This window comes from Nestor notabilis, unplaced genomic scaffold (genome assembly GCF_000696875.1).
Source record: "Nestor notabilis isolate BGI_N333 unplaced genomic scaffold, ASM69687v1 scaffold2458, whole genome shotgun sequence".
NCBI classification, from domain to species: domain Eukaryota; kingdom Metazoa; phylum Chordata; class Aves; order Psittaciformes; family Psittacidae; genus Nestor; species Nestor notabilis.
The window spans coordinates 42,601-49,068 of record NW_009941299.1 but is presented as its reverse complement, the minus strand read 5'-3'; positions in this window follow the sequence as shown (position 1 = coordinate 49,068).

The following is a 6,468-nucleotide window of genomic DNA, read 5'->3' as shown; positions in this document are numbered from 1 at the left end:
GGGAAGGGGCACTGTGAGCCCTTCGTTGTGTTGCAGCGTGCGAGTGGCAGAAACGAGAGGAGGAGGGATAATGTGTCACGGCTATCAGCAAAAAGGGAAACAAAAATAGAGAGGAGAAGTAGGGCTTCTGTCTGCACGGACACGCTCTCGATCGGTCGACAAGGGGTACGATGCATGGCTTTATTGGTTGAAAAGTACTTGAATCGTGTGTCACACTAACTGGGCTGTTAGAATACTAATACAGTATGTGAGGTACTAAACAGTGGTATTTAATAGTTTCTTGTGCTACTCAGGTAGAATTATCTAGAACATTAACAAAAAAGGCAGTTAAGAGTGATTTTAAGCGTACTGCAGTGTAGGTACTGAATCCTGTGTGATTATAAGCATTTCTGGTAAACTTACTGCAGTGTAGATCCCGAATCCTGTAATCCAAATCGTGTACCATACAGTGCAATAGTAGATCTGGCGCTGTATAATTTGCTGCTTTTATTGTGGGTACTTGTATTTGCCCTGTAAATTTATCATGTAAAATCAACTCTAAGATGTTGCTTGGTTTCCTTTAAATGTTCTTGGTAATGTGTTTTGTACCTGTGAGTTGTCCATGACCCGATAGTGAGGATAGATATCCAGCTGTCGCCACTAGAGTGGGATCTGTTTGCTGTTTCTGGCACATGGATCTGCTCAGTGCTCTCTCTGTTGGCTTGCTTGGAGCCTGCCATTAGAGAGATGAAGATACCATCATGACTGCGGGTGTTGGGTTTGGGTTTGGTTGTTTTTTGTTGTTTTTTTTTTTTTCTGTTGCACTGAAATACAGAAGACATTGATCTAGTCTGCCCCTAGAAGCAATCTTCTGAGCAGTATGTAAAAAAAGAAGCAGTAGTTCAGGACTGGACTGCTTCATCTAGCCTGCAGTCAGGCTGTACCTCCATCTTGTGCCAAAAAATGAATAGCTTGTTCTGGCTAGGAAGTGGTGGCCAGTGGGGCGAACCACCAGCTTGTCTGTGTCTGCAAGTCTTCTACACATACAAGTTACTGACAGGTTTTGCTTTATTACTGCTTGTGGGCCACCCTAGAAGCACCGAACAGTAACTCAAATTTGTAGTTGGGACTGTCTATGACTTGCTGTGCTTTAAAACTGTTCTATAATGGCCTCTCAGTTGTGAGCCAGCACGAGTTTAAAACAGTGTCTGCAAGCAGTAAGTTGGGTATTTGTAAGTTGTTGTAATTTCTTACTATGGCTCTGGGTTGGCTTCATCTTTTACGCCTATATCTTACTGTCCTGATGCCTGCTGTTTTAGCCTAACGGCATACCTTAAAAACTGGCCTACTGCCTGAAGTTATGTTTGGATAGCAGTCCCCAGGCAGAAGATGTGGAAAGGGCTGTCAGAGGCTACATAAAGCATTGCACTTTGTAAGCCCATTCTCAACAGTGTAAACAGTGAGCACTTTTCTCAGGAATATTATGCTGGGTGAGCAGTAACTGTGGACAGGGAGTTCTTTAAGTGATGTGTTCAGAACAGAACAAACCTCTATTTACCTAAAGGTGTTGTCTTGGTCTTGTTTAAACTACTGATCAGAGACTGTGATCCATGTGAACTCTGATCTGATCCAGTGTGACACGAGCTGGAGTTCTGATGTGCCAATGTCTGTAAAATCTTACACAAGCAAAAAAGAAATGCATTATTTTTGTCATTTAGCATTTTTCTACTCATAGTCCTGCTTATTGGTGTTCCTGAAATTATAATATATCTGGATCCATAATTTAAAAGGGACAGAACAACTTACTTACACTTCAAGATAATTGAAACCATAGCAATTAATTTGAATCTAAGCATTACATTTTTAGTTTTTTAATTTTTTTTCAATGTAAGGTTTAATAAGGCAGTTCTTGCAGGGTGTGCCAGGAGCGTTGTTGTTTGTTAAGGGAATACTATAAATAGCCCCTTATTGGAACTCACTGTTCTTGGTTGTTGTATATGCTGGTGCTTTTTAGTTTTCCTCCCTTTCCTCCAAAATGGGCACATCATAGATTAAGAAAATAAACTTAAGTTGCCAGGTATGGATATCCATAGAGTATCTTTTTCTTCTCTTTCAGTTGTTTATATGCCTTGCTATGTGTCTGCACAGCCACCTGGTCCTTCTGTCCCTGTCTCTCTTCTGCTTGTGTACTTACTCTGCACAGAGGCTTGGCATTGTTCTTAGGGTTTTGTCAGTAAGTTCAGCTGCTTTTGCTGTGCTAGAAAATTCTTAGGATTGGCTTGATGTGGCTTTGGTATCTTTTTTTAGGAGTAGAAATAAAAAGATACAAAAATGGCAACAAAGTTCGTCAGAAATATGGAGGGGTTTCTGTATGAGTTATCAGATTATAGTAGATATGAGAACATACATATGGGGTTATCTATTTTTATCCAGTGTATAACAACTTCAGAGTTTGTGAATTTTTGCCGTGTTCAACTTTGTGACTGAAGATCAGAAGGCAGTTGGAGAAATTTTATGATTATCACAGATGACTTGTTCTTCCATAGGACAACTACGCTACATAGCTACTGAAGTTGAGCACTACTGTTCTGTGGGAACAGGAATAGCACAGTATCACCATCATGCCACTTAACTCTTGGCTGTCATCAGTCAGGATGCTGATTCAAGTGGGTCTGTGGACTAGTCCAGGATGGTAATTTTTATGTTGTTTCTCCTTGCTAAGCTGGAGTCAGCCACAGGCTTGTCTTGTTAGCCATTGGCAATGATGATGCTTCTCAGCTGTGTTAATGTTGGTCACCTGTGCTGCAGGAAACCAAGCAATGTCCCACAGCCATTTCTTTTAATCCACTTAGCAGTTGCATTATTTCATATACTCCTGGCGAAAGTATTTGACTTGTCTTGTCCTTTCCTCCCCTATCCCCTGAAGACACTGAGAGATGAGAGGAAATAGTTAACGCTGTGTATCAGTGGTGAGGAGGGCTCTATGTTGTTCTGCAGTAGGGAAGCAGCAACAAGGACACTTCTGCTTGTTTAAAAACTTGGTTCTCTGCTTCTCTTTTCTAGGACCTTTGAGGCAGGTCCAGGCCTGAAAAAGTGCTACTTCCAAACAACTGTACCTCAGAGCTAGAAAATTGAGGAGGAACAGGGTCTGGCTTTGAGTGTGGAAAACACAAATGGCAGGTCTGCGGCCCTGTACAGCAACAGTATCACACCCTGACTGGGGGTTAAGGCAGATTTCTGTGGCAGTTTCTGAAGGTAAGGAGTCGCTGTGTTTTTCTCACCAGGATCATGGCTAGGACTCCAGCAAGGCTGTGAGGTTATAAAAGCAGTATAGTAATAATTACGAATCCACAACCTGGGGAGACAAATGGATGCTTAAAGATGACGAAGGACTGGGATAAAAACTGAAGCAACTGCTTTTGCAGCCACCACAGCTCACATGTTTCTTGTCAGCCACAAGTGCATGTCTTGGCAAGCTGACGTGTACATGTGCCTGTTCTGGCTCAGAGCACTGCCAGGTCGCTTCATTACAGTTTGTGCTCCTGGGTTTTGCAAACCAGCTGCTGACACTGTCCTGTTGCTTACTCTGTGCTGGGAGAAGCTGGTTCAGCTGGTTGTATCTAAGCAGCTTTCTGGTGCTGTGTAGTCTGTTCATTTTAGTTCAATCACACTGCCGCAGAGACATTTAGCATTGTAAGGTGGGTGTTAAAAGTGGATATTGGTGTTTTAGTGCTGCTTCCAAAAGCTTCTCTTCACCTTGCATGCTGGATTCCTGGTTTTTGTGTCCAGGCACCCTCTTCTGTCTCCTCTTCCACATTTTAACTTCTGCAGAGGTGATGACAGAAATGATGCTGTGATAGTCCCTTATGCTGAAAGCTTCTCTCATAAATTATGGGTTCTGTGCTGTGACAGTTAAATGTATGTGAAGGTATTGCAACTTACTAGGGTTCTATTTAAGCTATATGTAGTGTGTTTATTTTATATATAGATATATATACACACACTACTACGCACAAACACATGCACTATATATATAAAATACATAGTACATTAGGCTTTATATACGCACATATATACAATAGACATACAGCACTGTACTACTGTGTATGTAGCATATAGTACATCTAGTATTATATATAATATATATAAGCATGTATAAAACCTAATATATTTGTACTATACTTCGTCTGATCAGCTAACTTAGCTTATCTCCCAGCAAAGGCGAGCAGAGCATCCTCTGAAGGTTAGTGTCTTAAAAATGGAGATAAACCACAAGTTTCCTGTTGGTTTTCTGCATCTTTTTTGCTTTTCTGGTTTGGGTTTTGGGGCTGGAGATTGTTCTGGGGGCTATTTTTGGTGGCATTGAAGCTGTGCCCTGCAATCATGTAAGTGACTGTCAGTATCAAACTTCCACTGCTAATTACAGATAGGTATGAGAAGTCATTGACTGATTTTGGGGGATACATCCATCTTTCCTAGTTCCAGAAACACCTGTCAGGGCAGGGAACTTTTAGAAGACCATGTGCATTGTAAGTACACTGGGCAGCAACAGTGAAGTAGGGAGAGGAGGGTAGCTCTGCCCTATGGGAGCTGACACTTGGTGCTTTGCCAGAGCCTGCTCTGCCAGACTCCATGTCCACTTCACCCTAATGCTGGGAACTGCAGCAGGCAGCAGACAGCCTGCAAGCACGAGATTGCATGTTATCTCCTGCAGCTGCCTTATCTGCCCTTTGCATGGAGGAGGGCACCCACAGTCATGGCAATATTGAGCATGAGACAATTTGTTACAGCTTGCAGCTTCCAGCTTACTCTTTTAGTGAACTTGGCTATGGCTACCTCAGATATTATGGTAAGAAATCACTACTACCAAACCAGTGTTTAATTTAAAAAAAAGAAAACATTTATTTCACACTTCTATACAAATATCCACAGGTAATTTTGAATGATGGAATGATGTAGCACTGCTACCTGGTATAAAAAAAAGCAGTTTGAGATAAATGTATACCAGTGACAGGACTTACTTTTCAAGAACTTTCAGTTTAACACTGCTAAGACATTCATGTTCTTAGGCAAGGGCTACAGTCTGCTTTTAAATCCAAGTCTACTTGTCAGGCTTAGCCCTGACTAGTCTGGCTTCTGATGCTGCTGAGCCTTTCAGCAAATAAGTAAGTCAGAATTGTAAAAGCTCAAAAACCAGGTAACAGCTAAATACACATGTAAGTGTTCATAAAGTCACAACATGCTGAGATTATATAGTGGAAGGAAGAAGAGCCTGTTAAATTAATGCACTTTCTCTAATAACTGTAGGTGACCACACCTTCAAGAAGGTATGTTCAAAGTTAGTAGTAAAAATAAGACACTTGACAGCTGCCCTCCTAGAAGATTTTTACCCCATGAGGGGAAAAAGTACCAAGAGGTTTTTGCATAGTTCAAATTACTAGCACTTAACGTGCATACTTTTTATGAATTCTGTTTCACATGGAATAAACAACTGTGAACTAAATCTTTGTTCTTAAATAGTACCAAAGCTTTAGAACATGGGTAAAAAAGTAAACTCTTCAAATAGTTTTATCAGTTATGTTACAATAACTAGATTACTGAAAAACACAACATCGTCGTTCTACTTTTATCAACATTCAGGTATGCAAGACGATTCAGTAGTCTCAACATGGATCAGCTCAGATCCCGTTAGTTAAGGTAAGCTTCCTTCAAGTGCTATGTGACAGCTGCAGTAGTCAATGCCTTGGCCAAACAGGAAATCCTTATGAAGCTGGAAAGCTGTTTCCAGAGAACCTCTCACTTGGTTGCAGTAAGTATAAAACTGTATCTAAAACCCCTTCTTCTGCTTGGTGTCCAAATTGTTCAATAGCCTGAGTATTATACAGATCATGTTACAAAACCTGATCATTCTTACTACAGGAAGTTACAAGTATCAGGAAAAAGCCCCCATACACATCACTGGAATGAGTATTTACAATTTGAGAAAGCATTGGCACCTTCAGTGACGTATTAAAATGCAGTGATAGCCTCAGATCTCACAATCTGAAGTTCAAAAACACAGTGGACTTGAAAGTTCAGTTAAGTCTTTGGCCTAACAGTTAAAGACAATGATTTATAACAAAAATAAATACAAAAATGACTAAAATATATATATACATATATATATACAAAAAGTACACCTAATATTCAAGCCTCTCAAAAAAAACAAAAAGAACAAAAAAAACCCCCGAACCTGTGTATATTTGTTGTGAGCAAGAGTCAGACAATCTGATCTTAAAAAATGTGAGAAAATGACCTATTGCACATGTAATTTAAAGACGATGCTTTTCGTTAAGCCCTAACTACTGCAGCAGGCAAAGTTTATGACTAAAGTAGATTGGCAGGGCTTCAAAGTATACTTGAACAATGTGTTAAGGCAACTGTGTGTTTATAATGGACTATGCATTGAGGGAAGGATGGAGAACTTATCTTGACCTTAACTGTCCATTC